We start from the raw sequence: 10,860 nt of genomic DNA, 5'->3' as shown, positions 1-10,860 counted from the left end.
CTGGGGGTCAGGGCTGCTGGGGTCGAGGGGTGCTTAGCTCAGAGGGGCTGGGCTCGGAGCTAGGGGTCAGGGCTGGAGAGGGACTGGGGGGTCACGGGGTTCTGCAGGGCTGGGTGGCGCTGGGGGGGGACGGGGTTCGGCAGGGCTGGGTGGCGCTGGGGGGGGGACGGGGTTCGGCAGGGCTGGGTGGCGCTGGGGGGGAGGGGACGGGGTTCGGCGGGGCTGGGTGGCGCTGGGGGGGAGGGGACGGGGTTCGGCGGGGCTGGGTGGCGCTGGGGGGAGAGGGGACGGGGTTCGGCGGGGCTGGGTGGCGCTGGGGGGGAGGACGGGGTTCGGCGGGGCTGGGTGGCGCTGGGGGGGGGGATGGGGTTCGGCGGGGCTGGGTGGCGCTGGGGGGGGGACGGGGTTCGGCGGTGCTGTTTCAGCACGGCCGGGGGGTTTCGGCCCTCAGCTATTTTCTTTGGAGTAATATGGCCCTCGCCGCTTTACGAGCTGTGCAGGCCTGGCTTAGACCAATATCTCCCGTGAGCGGTTCTAGCCATTTTCCAGCGGGTCCCTCGTCCCCCCTCTCTGCACAGGCTCCACCCCGGAGTCCGCCAGGCGGTGCTTCATTTAAAGAGGCACTGCCCGGTTGAAAACAAAACCCGGGCTAGAACGAATCCGGGGCCCGGCCCGTGTGAATAGCACCTCGCACGCGAAACCGCTTTACCCGGGCACCTTCCCCCCCCGCAGCGCCAACACCCCACAACCGGGCTGGGCTGTGCTTTTGGTCGCTTCTCAGGAGTGCATGTGCCCGGCGCTGCAGCGTCCGCCGTGCAAACCTCTGCCCCGCAGCACCGCGGGTTCGCCCCCCGCTGGGAGTCTGTGGCGCGGGGATCGGGGCCTCGCCTAGAGCCGAGCAGCCACAACCTCCTTCCCCCGCAATCGCCCGTTCAAATAAAACACCCCTGGGGGCGTGTCTACGGGTTTGGGCGGCGTGGCCCCTTTAACACCCCGTCCCCATTGGGTTGTGCTCGGCAGCCGCGCCCCTTGCCGGGCAGGTTATAGAGCAGCCGCCGCGCTCCAGTCCCGACTCCCCGACAGACGCAGCCGCTGGAGCAGTCGCGTAAAGCAGCAGGAAAAGCAGCGCAGCGCACCATGCCGGTGGTTCTCGGGTACTGGGACATCCGCGGGGTGAGTCCGAGCTGCAGCGCCAGGCGCAGGGGGGGCTGTTATTTTCATTTCCCCTTGGGCCTGACTCTCTAGCCGAGTGGGGTCATGTCTCTGGAGGCTGCTGACGCTGGGTGGGTGGTGTTAGCCAAATGGGCTCGTTTCCCCCTGGAGCTGCCCAATTACCCCAAGGAGGCACGGGAGTCTAGAAGACGGCTTCAAGTTCTTTATTGATCAGTCAGCTGAGTGGGTGCTCCCCTCGGCTAGTGCCAGAGAGAGAGACACACCTTACAAGCGCAAAGCAGGCCTTTTTATACCCAGTAACAAACAACTTAGCGTGCATACATTCTGCTAACCTATGGAATTTTTAAATTCCTTTCTAGGGGTAAATAGGATACATCTGTTGGACCTCCTTGATTGATTATTCTTCTGGGGGTCTTCAGGATGCATATGTCCGACTTCCTTGATTGATTGTCTTGCTATACATATATCCGGGAAACGGGGCTATGGCCATGGGGAACAGCTGGGATAATAGGCGAGTAGTTGACCTTTGCTCTAACAGTGGGACCCTACCAAATTCATGGCCATGAAGAATGTGTCGTTGACTGTGAAATCGGGTCTTGTCTGTGCTTTTAACCTCTACTGATTTCACAGGGGCCACCGGCGTTCCTCAAATGGGGGGCCCTGACTCAAAAGGGGGCTGCAGGGGGTCACAAGGTAGCTTGAGGGGTTTGTGATACTGCCACCCTCACTTCTGTGCTGCCTTCAGCGGTGGGCAGCTGGCAAGTGGTGGCTGGTGGCCGGGCAACCAGCTCTGAAGGCAGCTCCCTGCCAGCAGCAGTGCAGAAGTAAGGGTGGCAAGACCATACTGTGCCAGCCTCACTTCTGTGCTGCTGACTGGCTCTGAAGAAGTACCACAACCCCCCCCCACCACCACACACACAATAACCTTCTAACTCCCCTCCACACACACACACAACTCCTTGTTGGGTCCGGACCCCTACAATTACAGCATGCTGACACTTCAGATTTAAATAGTTGAAATCATTAAATTTGCCATTTTAAAAAATCCTAGGCCTGTGAAATGGATCAAAATGGGCCATGAATTTGGTTGGGCCCTATTGATGGAACCCGCTTGTTAATGATGCCATACAGCCCACCTGCCCCTCCTTGCAGCAAAAGGAGCACGTGGCCCCTGCTGCTTTCCTGCATTGTTTTCAACAGAGCCTTCTGCTGTTGCAAGAGTCTCTGTAGAAGAGCACCCAGAAAAACAAAATAAGGGTGCCCCTGCGCTTTGGCCCAGGGGGTCTCTAGGGATCTGTAGGCGGCTCTGGGGCTATGGGACAGGCGTTGGGGAAGTGGCCTGTGTTCATAGGTGGTGAGTTACATGGGCCCATGGTACCCGTGCTCCATCAATATTTAGGAACGTGGGCCTGGCTCCACCAATGTTTGGGCTTACCGTGCTTTGGGGAGGCCCCCATGCTTCAGGGGGACATAGGGTCCAGGGCAGCCTGGGGGGTTAGTGGGGAGCCTGATGCCGGCAGCAGCAAGCGATTTGGCCCCGGCGCACCCCACTGGCTCCTCGCATTGCCATGGGCAGGTAGAGGGCCAAAGCCCCTGATTCAAGATTGGAGGGGGGGGGAGAATCTCGCTCCATTATCTATTTCCTTTCCCACTCCAAGGGGAAAACACAGAACAGGGATGGTCCCAAACTGTCCCAAGCCACTGGAAAGCAGAAACGGCCTTACACCTGAGCATGCCATCGCCTGCTCCCACGCACATGGTGCTTCGCACTGTAGCCCTCATGCCTTGCACGGTATCCATGTGGGAAGGGCTGGATTGCAAAACGGTTACACTTGCAAGCCCTGTGTGCAGCTGGGGGTGGTAGGTTTTGAGGTTTGGCTGGCACTGGGCACCAAACTGCTCTGCCTGCACTTGTTCGAGCCTGCCTTGGTGGGGAGCTCATAGCGGTTTTGGGGGAGCTGACGTGAGTCTGGAGTTGCCGGCCTCTGGGGGCAGGGTGCTGCTCTGGTGGTGGTGAGTTCTAATCCAGCTCCTCTCACTGACTATATGTCCGCAGGCAGGACTGTTGGCCTCATGCAGGGTTATTTCCATTGTTTGAGTACTTGATTTGGCTGGGGCCTGGTCTTCACGTGATACCCATTGGGCACCCAAAGTTAGAAACCATTCTTTAGAAACTAGATCTTAATCTGTGCCTCAGTTTCCCTACCTGCAAAGATGATGTGTGTGATGGAAGGGGTGGGGCAAAGGAGACTGACCTGCCTTTTGTATGGGCTAAGATGTCTAAGCACTTGAGGAGGAGTGCTGTAGTGACCCTCACCAGGGAGGGGACTGACGGGTGAAAGAGGAGAAGTCACTGCTCCCTTTCATTGCTGCAACCACAGTGACCCGGCTCCTGAAAGACAAATCACGACCTTTGGCAAAGGAATCTCTTGGGGTTGAATTTCCAGGCTGCTTTTGGGGTGGGCGTGGGGGAGGAGGGACGATGAAGTTTGTTCAGTGAGCTCCCTTGAGGCTGAAGAATTACATTAGACCAGGAAGACTCTCACTCCGGCTTGCAGGCTGCCAGTGACTTTATCGTGTCTCCTGTGGCTCTTGCAGCACATAATTAAAATACTGATTTCATTATTAACCAATCAGGATGCTTATGCTATGCTTATGCTAACCAACTGTAGTTGCTGAATTAATACTTGCACTGTGATTTTGCTGTGAGAAGAATAGAAGCTGTAGATATTTCCTGCCATACTGTTTAAATATGAATATATAGTAAATGAAATGAGGAGTTCACACCCTTGTGGCTCTTCTGGGTAAAGCTGATGGTAACTTGACTCCTGTAGCCTGAGGTCGGAATCCCCCTGCTCTGACGCTAATACTTGCAGGCTCTCACGTTGCCCTGGTCTTCTCCCTGCAGCTTGCCCACTCCATCCGACTGCTGCTGGAATACACGGGCACCGCGTACGAGGACAAGATGTACAGCTGTGGGGAAGGTGAGTGGTGCAGGCAGGGAGCAAAGCTAGCCCTCCCCGGCTCATTGAGTGGAAAGTGTTCTGAGGGGCCAGGAACGGCTCGTTTGTGTAGGAGCTCTGCGGAGACACCCCTTTCCCTTGCCAGGCGAAAGGCTCTAGTGAGCCTGCTGGTGGCTGTGAGGGCCTCTTGCCTGGCTGACTTGGACTAGTCACAGCTCTGTGCAGTCTGAGTCTCCAGGGAGCAAAGGGCTTCCTGGTCCCTACAAGAAATTCTTAGCATGAATCTCCTTCAGTGGAGTGCCATGTATTCTAGAGGGTCATGTGCTGCCGCATGCTGACCTGGTGTTTGATGGGGTAGTGTTTACACTAAGGAAGTAGGGGAGGGATCCCACAGTCCTTGGCTGTTGGACTGGTATCTGACAAACCATGCAGTCAGAGCTGGATTAACCAACATACCAATGAGGCCTGAGCCAGCCTAGGGCTGCTAATCTGCCAGTGTCTGGCTGTTAGACCGAGCCACTAGGAAATTTAGAGTTAACTCTTCATTCATTCATTTCAGGACTGTGTCCTGTCTTACCAGTCTGCTCAAACACCTGCTCCTAGCTCTCAGCAAATCCCACTGCACTGGATTCTCTAGAATCTAATTTAGTGAGTGTGCGAATAGTCTGTCTTTAAAGACAGCTAGAAAACTACCTGTTGCAAGGAACATTTTCCCATCACAAACTCACCAGAAAGTTGCATGCTCGTTAGCTTGGGTTTTTAATCCTCCATCCCTGGCATGTGCTCTGGATTCTCTTGGTGCCTGAGTGCTTTCAGCATAAAGGGAATTGCTCCAGATGACCTCCCCAAATATCTTTGCTGCTCTTGTGAGGCAGTTCAGCATCTAAACACTTGTTACCAGTGGCTTAGGCTATTGCTACCATGGAGAAGCCCCCCATTTTATCCTGCACCAAACGATTAGGTATTGTGACAGCGTCAGACCAGATAGCTACAGGAGAGTGATAGAAGGCAGATATATTCACCCCAAATTAAGTAGGTCTCTTTTCCCTGGGTAAGGTCACAGGGAAGGTTCCAGAACGATCAGGAACTTTCTGGAAACAATTAAAGCAGACAGGCTGATTAGAACACCTGCAGCCAATCAAGAAGCTGCTAGAATCAATTAAGGCAGGCTAATCAGGGCACCTGGGTTTAAAAAGGAGCTCACTTCAGTTTGGGGTGTGGGTGTAAGGAGCTGGGAGTGAGAGGATGTGCTGCTGGAGGACTATAAGCATTAACAGACATGAAGAAGGTCCTGTGGTGAGGATAAAGAAGGTGTTGGGAGGAGGCTATAGGGAAGTAGCCCAGGGAATTGTAGCTGTTGTGCAGCTGTTCCAGGAGGTACTCTAGACAGCTGCAGTCCACAGGGCCCTGGGCTGGAACCCAGAGCAGAGGGTGGGACCAGGTTCCCCCCAAACCTCCCAATTGACCTGGACTGTGGGTTCTACTAGAGGGGAAGGCCTCTGGGCTGTTCCCCAACCCACATGGTGAATCTCTGAGGCAAGAAAATCCACCAATAAGTGCAGGATTCACCAAGATAGAGGAGGAACTTTGTCACAGTGTATATGTTCTGCCATCCTCATTGCATGTAGCTCTAATAGCATCTGTCAGCTGTAGTCCATGCTACCGTTTAGCATCTGTTGCATGCAGCAATACAATCTTAGGTTAGGATCCTGTCGGATCAGGGGAAGTGACATTGGGTTGGTTCACTCTTCAGGGGTGGGACAGAACTTGGTACTGCTGACCTCCAGGGTGACCAGTGAAGCTGGGTCATTACCCCCGAGTGCTCTGCTGAGCACCAGTAGTAATTTAGGGTATGTCACCCTGCAAAATGTGTTTGCCTGGGCTGGCTAATTCTAGTTGCCTTAACTTCCTGGTTAAGGCAGTTGTAGTTCTAATGTAAGGTAGCAGGTAGACTTAAACACCAGACTCCCCTCTAGTCTTTGTCTTTGGTCAACAGATTGAGTTAAAACTACAACTGCCATGTCTGTGGTCATTAGGATTTTAACTTGTGGTAAGGACACTTTCTCTTGGTGTGAAAACACTGTTAGTGTTCTCATGCCCTGGCCAAATTCTAACTCTTGTCACCACATTCTGCCAAGCTGAAACCGCAGAGGAAGACCAACTGAGAGCACCCTGCATTGTGCCCTAACATGTTGCAGAGGGTTGTGGTGACTGCCCCATCTCACCTGAGGGGCAGTAAGTGTGCATGGATCACTGCTCTTATTGGCCAAATAAAGTCCCAGTACGCTGAGAGGTTTTGTACTCAACGCTGCCCTCTAGAAACCAGGAAGGCTTATTTCCTCTTACCTGGTGTAGGCTCTTGTAACCTGTATTCCCAGCAGGTGTAGTTCCACACTGGTTACAGCTCTCTGGTGTTATCCAGGCCAGAGTTTTTGGACACGCTGCAAGTTGAATGGGCTGACAGCGGACTTTGAGTTTATTATTTACAACTCTGTCAATAACTTAACAGGGTGGACTCAAGTTAATTGGCAGCCGACTCAAATTACAACAGGTCCTGAAACTGTGCACCTGTTCTAAAGAAAGCTGCCCCTGTTTTAACTTAGGGTGCAGGTTTTTTTTTAAACTGGCTTAGCTATACTGGTGTGAAGGGCTGTGTAGACCTTTTTTATTTCAGTTCAGACCACGCTTGTAGTTAGGTGTATTTCATTTTAGCATGACTTAAAACCAGAGTAAAGGGGAGCCACACAGCTTTTTGCACCAGTTTAACCTTCACCAGGTTAGAAATTTCCCCTTAATTTAAACCAAAGCAGCCTTCTTGTGTAGACGTGGCTACTTGATGACTGGGAGAGAGCTGGCCTGGAAGGATTCCGGCTCAGGCCCTCTTTGACTTAGGACCTGATTTTCAAGGGTGCTGAGCCCCTGGTATGTTCTCTGCCTTCAGTGAGCTGATGTTGGTCAGCACCATGGAGAATCTGCACCACAAGTGTGTGCCATGCTGCCCCAAGATGCTAGGGGGAGGAATTAGGTGGATGTGTTGGCATTGGCCTGGGATCTACCCTCTCTGTTCTCCTTCCAGCTCCGGACTATGACAAAAGCCAGTGGATTAAGGAGAAGGAGAAGCTGGGACTGGATTTCCCAAATGTATGTAGAGTTACTCTGGGTGGCTGGGCAGGCAGGTCCTTCCTTGGGGTGTGGTGGGTTTGGGAGTTTCACTGATTAAGATGGATTCTGGGTGGGGACCAATGCTGGGGTATCGGTGGGGTTCTTGTGCAGAAGTAGCAGGGAGGGGGGAGTGTGGGAGCCGGAGAAGTGGGAAGAGCTTGCTTACTAACCTTGCCTCTGACTGCCCTTCCAGCTGCCCTACCTCATCGATGGCAAGAACAAGCTCACGCAGAGCAATGCCATCCTCCGGTACATCGCGCGCAAGCACAAGTTGTGTGAGAATCGGTGGGGGGAGGTCTGGGCCTTACTAATGATCAAGGGGCCGGGATTTGGCTGGGTAGCTGCCGGTGAGCACTCTGACATTTGTTGCGTCTCCCAGGTGGCGAGACGGAGGAGGAGATGCTGCGAGTGGACATGCTGGAGAACCAGGCCATGGATTTCTGTATGAGCCTTGTAATGATCTGCTACAATCCTGACTTTGTGAGTTCATCCATGCTGTCCTGGGGGCTGCAACAAGACCCTGTTGATTTCAGGACAAATCCCACTCCAATACTATGCTATTGGCGCACACAGCATTTTCCATACTAGATTGGGTCCATTTAGCTGGTATTCTGCTTCTGGCCCAATACTTAATCCTTCAGGGGCAGGTGAATAATGGTCTGAGTCACTTGCATAATGCTGTACCGGGGGAATTCCTTCCTGGCCCTCACAGGTGACCTGCCCTGAAACATGATACTGCTCACCCTTAGATCCCTATTATGACAATGGCAAACTCCAGGTGCCCTTCCCACTACAAGAATTTACTGTACATTGGGTGGGCACAGGGTTGCCTTGGTCTAATCCACAGCTGTCTCTGAAAACTTTCCCTCTTCCTCTCTGCAGGAGAAACTGAAGCCTGGGCTACTTGGAGCAGTTGCCTGGGAAGCTGAAGCTGTTCTCTCAGTTCCTGGGGAAGAGGAAGTGGTTTGCTGGGGAGAAGGTACCTGGTGGGGGTATGATTGGGGGAGGGGCATGGGAACAGACTCGACTGCCCTGTGTCACTTTTCTCTCTCTCTCTCTTCTCTCTCCAGATCGCTTTTGTTGACTTTGTCATATACAACATCCTGGACCAGAACCGCATGTTTGAGCCCAAGTGCCTGGATCAGTTCCAAAACCTGAAGGATTTTCTTGATCGCTTTGAGGTGAGGTTTGCCCTGACTCCTGTAATGCACTGCTCTGGTTATCCAGGGACAGCCCAGCTGCAAACATTAACTCCTTTGAAGAGAACTGGGCAACAGGCAAAGAATTTCATTTGCTAACAGATACAGCAGCTGCCAGAGCTATTGCTAACAAGTACTTGTTAGTGCTTCTGGTGGTAATGGAGATGTCAGACTGCCGCCCTCTGGCACCAGTAGGGCAGACAACTCTGGAGGGAGTGAAGTCCTCTTTGCTCTGTAACCACGCAGGTTTTTCCCCTCCCAGTGCCCTGTAGATTTGCTTCAGCCGTGACTGAGGCCTTCCTCTAAGAGAGAGTCGTCTCTCTCCTTGGCCATGTATCTGATGGGCTCTCTGCTGGCCTCTGAGGGACTGGCTCCCTCCTTCTCTAATGGAGAGGTAGCCACATCTTGGTGTCCCGCTTGCTTGGTGATCTTGGCAGACACTCTTCGGGTGGCACTGGCAAGCTGGGATGGGACACTCCTATCCTGTGAGCCCTCCTAAGCAATGTCTCTTGGGATTCCCAAAGCACACTCGCTCCTGTTCTACTCTGTCCTTGCTCTGTATCTTGTTGGCCGTGAGCTGCTGTGGAAATGGCTGAAGTGGCAGGCACTGGTTCCAGGTGGAAATAGGTGCTGGGACAGAAAGGAAGCAAAAGCCATACTTGCCATGAGTAGTTTTCTATATTCTCCCAGCCTGACTCCTGCCATAGCTTCAGTGAAGCAAGAGAGGGTCCTTGTATGTGGATCGGGGCAATGGGCCAGTCTCCAGTCTGCCAAGGTACAAGGTAGTATCCGGGAGCTGGGTATGGCTTCCTAACTTTGGCCTGGGCCAGGGCCAGAGCAGAGAGCAGCGATGGGGCTGCTCTAACCTGTGGCAGGAGGCAACAGTCCCTAAAGGATCATATCACAACTGGGGATGTGCTCCGGCCACTCCTGCCCTGGGGACTGGAGGGAGGAGGTACAGGAGCCAACTGTGCACTCAGAGGGATCACCACTATTCAGTGCTGGGGGAAACCCTAGCTAGTTGAGGGTGTGGACACTCCTTGAGCAGCACAAAGGAAGTAGGGCAGAAAACATCCCACCATGCCAGCAGGTATAACTGGTTCCTCAGGGACTTGCTAGACATCACACTGATCAGACTCCTGACTGGGGGATGTGGGGGACCCCCTTTGGTGTGGCCCAGAAGAGGCGTCATGTTCATGTTTCAGGGGGTTGAGGCTGTGTTGTGAGGTGGTTTGGGAAGCAGACTGTCTCCCCTCTGCTCAGGGCTCTTCATCTGCTCTCTCCTTTCTCCCCTCCACCCCCCAGGCCCTGGAGAAGGTCGCAGCCTACATGAGCTCTAGCCGCTTCATGAAGACTCCCGTCAACAACAGGATGGCCAAATGGAGCAACCAGAAGAAGTAGATCTGTGTGGAAGGGAGGGGCTGGAGAGGAATAATCCAGAGCCCCCACTTGCCGTTTGTGTACGGACTCCCTCAGATCGGATGTTGAGGGGGTGGACAGTGGAAGATGTTAAGTGGCGGCTTCAGTGAATTGCTCTGTGGAACAATCACTAACCGTGTGTAGTGACCCTACTCGGAAATGACCAGCCAATAAATGTTTAGTAATTGCACAATGGCTCCCTCGTGCTGAGTTGCCGTAGCCTCCCTGGAGGAAACCAGCCTCTCCAGTGCTGCCTCTTCCCCGCGTCTGTTCAGTTAACCAAGCTGGGAATAGCCAAGTACCCAGCACCACATCACATCCCCTACAGGGCATCAAGACCAAATCCTGCTTTGGCTTTGATGCCTCTGCAGTTGTCAGTGGAGTGGCGCAGGTGGAACTTCCCCCAACCCCTGGTCGTGTAGACTCCTGCTGTTGATGTACCTCCCTTGGTGGCTGGGGTGAACCAGACTAACAGCATCAGCCTGAGACTCAGTTGGTGCTGGTCAGTGTTGCTTAGTGGATTTAGAGGGCTGCTGTTACTGTAGATTCCCTTCAAGGGAAGAGGCTCTGGCCTGTTTCCCATTCCATCCTTGGTGCTTAAAAGCCCTGTCTCCTGGCAACCAATTACAGGTACTTTCCTTGGGTGCCCTACCCTGATGACCCTGGCCTGTGGGGGAGTGATGCTCCAGGCTGGGTTTGCCAGGGCCCTGGCAATTCAAGGACCAGTATCATCTGAACTTGCAGGGGAGGTTTCCTGTGCCCCACCAATTCCTCTGGAGATACTTAATGCTATTTAAACTAGGTAGCTTTAGTAAACTAGGGGTTTGAGGGAAGTCCAGCTGTTGATGAAAGACTTAATGCTACATCAGTAAACAGGTTGGCAGGGGCCCAGTGATCTTGATCTGCTTTAGTATTCTGGAAGAAGAGAAGCTGTGTCTAGCCTG

General features: G+C 53.5%; 1 pseudogene; it reads left to right on the top strand.

The window, feature by feature from the left end:
* Positions 1 to 991: 991 nt before the first annotated feature.
* Positions 992 to 10,109, top strand: LOC103307475 (glutathione S-transferase Mu 1-like; annotated as a pseudogene).
* Positions 10,110 to 10,860: the final 751 nt, after the last annotated feature.

The sequence above is a fragment of the Chrysemys picta genome, chromosome 4 (assembly GCF_011386835.1).
Source record: "Chrysemys picta bellii isolate R12L10 chromosome 4, ASM1138683v2, whole genome shotgun sequence".
In the NCBI taxonomy this organism is placed as follows: Eukaryota; Metazoa; Chordata; order Testudines; family Emydidae; genus Chrysemys; species Chrysemys picta.
This window is presented reverse-complemented; position numbering and strand designations above follow the sequence as displayed.